The 2,205-nt window shown below is 32.5% G+C and overlaps 1 protein-coding gene across 4 annotated transcripts in view; it reads right to left on the minus strand.

Annotated features, from left to right (window-relative positions):
* Window positions 1-2,205, minus strand: part of LOC106881475 (uncharacterized) — a 19,731-nt gene that overhangs the window by 16,612 nt on the left and 914 nt on the right. For 3 of the 4 annotated variants that reach the window (XM_052973362.1, XM_052973361.1, XM_014931872.2), the window contains exon 1: window positions 1,711-2,199. The exons of the other annotated variant lie outside the window; for it this stretch is intronic. The gene's annotated coding sequence lies outside the window, so the exon portion shown is untranslated. Of the gene's footprint in view, window positions 1-1,710; window positions 2,200-2,205 lie in introns of those variants that run through there. 4 annotated transcript variants of the gene reach the window in all.

A 2,205-nucleotide genomic window follows, 5' to 3' on the forward strand; every position in this document is an offset into this window, starting at 1 on the left:
TATATATATATATATATATATGTATATATAGATTTTAGCATGAGTAGCTTTTGTTAAAAATAATCTTTACAAATCGTTTAAACGTGGCTTTGTGGTAAGAAATAGCTTCCCAACCAAATTGTTCCGGATTCAGTCCTACTGCGTAGCATCCTGCTCAAGTGTTTTATTCTACTGCAGCTCTACCCACCCAACCCACCAAATTCTTGTGAGTGGATTTGGTAGAGAGAGAAACAGAAAAAATGACCGCCGTATGTATGTATATGTGTCTGTGTGTGTTTGTGTTTGTATTTTTCGAAAAAACATTTTCTCTATTATAAATTATTTATTGTAAATAATAAATTTAAGTATACACCCAGAATAATGCCTAATAGCAGTTTTCTGTGAATCGATTTTGATAAAAACAATATTCCAAGGTGATTTGCACACTACGGCAACACAATTGTTGTTTTCATTATTCCGTGTAACGTCCTTTCGTTTTTATTTCAGATTCTTCAGTTTTTGCGTGAACTACGTTGATAGTTTTGAATAAAAATAGCTCATCTAATATGTTTCTTCAGAACATTAAGGGGAATGATATACATTTAGCATACATTGAATATATATTGAACATAACACCATGATAAAATTATAACATTTATTGACATAATGAAATATTTAGCCACATGAGCACCATTTCGTCAGATAACTTCAAAAACCCTGGACAAGTTGTCATATAGATAGTAAGACATACACAGTTTCTACTTGTGAAAGGATTTGAATTTGATATTGAAAATTTACATAAAAACTCAATTTAATACATCCACACGTACACATACACGTTTTTGCGTTTATATACGCACACGTATATGCACATAATATACCCGCCATCATACAGGTGCGCTTGCATCATCCCCGGTGTGTACACATCTAAATTTATGTGGTCATTTTACCTCGTTAGTTATTCATGCAGTAACATTTTGTTAATAATTTTCTAGTGACAACCGCTTATTCAAATGTGTATATTTCAAACTAATTGTATATATATATATCGAGAGAGAGAGAGAGAGAGAGAGAAAGAGAGACATAAATGCATATAAAGATAGATATCGAAAAGAGATTGTAACTCTCTGTGACTGTATGTGCAATATTGTCTTCCTCTTTTAAAACATATATCTACATGCATATGTGTGTATGTGTGCATGTGTGTATATATACATATGTGTGTATACACACACACACACACACACATATATATATATATATGTGTGTGTGTGTGTGTGTGTGTGTATGTATGTATGTACATGTATGTGTGTGCATGTGTGTGGGCATATCTGTGTGTGTGGTTGCGTGAGCATCTGTCTGTCTTTGTGTGTGTATTGTAATCAATAATAATCAAGATTAACACATTAATCATTAATTCAGGATTACATCATACAAAGGCCGACACAACCCGTCGCAAACAATTGTTTACGAGATGTGTCTCTCTCTACACATATATATATATATATATATATATATATATATCGGCTAGTATACATAGGTAAAACAACATAAATATCAAGAGAGGATAATCGGCAAACAGCTGGACAAGCTGTGATGTAATAGCAGAACGATAAGAGCAGTGGATAAACGTAATGGCATGCGACAAAAACAAATAATAATTAACGTAAAAAGCAGTGCACAGGTAACTGTCCACCGACTAAAAGAACAAGAAATGTAAAATAGACTTACGTTTCAGTGGAAACTCTTAGCAATGTAACGAGTAAAACTGAAGCTAGAAACAAACACGCAAAGGAAACGAACTGAAGGCAATAAACGGAGTAGTTAGAGGGAGGCGTATAAGCCTGTGAAGTATTAAGAGTAATGTATATGATACATCAAAAATTTTTGTTAAAGATAATTGTAAACAGTGACGAAAATCACAAAGATCAACGCAAATTCACAAAAATATTCTGAAAATATCAAAAAATAATAAAAGTAATGACTAATTAAATGGAGGTCTCCATCAAAACTCCGCCAAATGTTGAAGTATGTTCCGGGACGGAATATCTGTCCCACCCTTCTTTTTTTTTATTGTATCCCACATTCTGAAGCACATTCAATTCGCATTAAGAAAAATCTCTCCATCTTACCCTTATATCGTACTTCTCACATAATTTTGTTCTTTTGATTTATATTCCTTTATGTGAAATTAAAATAAAATTCAAGATATTTGGCTGTTAATTC

The sequence above is a fragment of the Octopus bimaculoides genome, chromosome 15 (assembly GCF_001194135.2).
Source record: "Octopus bimaculoides isolate UCB-OBI-ISO-001 chromosome 15, ASM119413v2, whole genome shotgun sequence".
Taxonomy (NCBI): domain Eukaryota; kingdom Metazoa; phylum Mollusca; class Cephalopoda; order Octopoda; family Octopodidae; genus Octopus; species Octopus bimaculoides.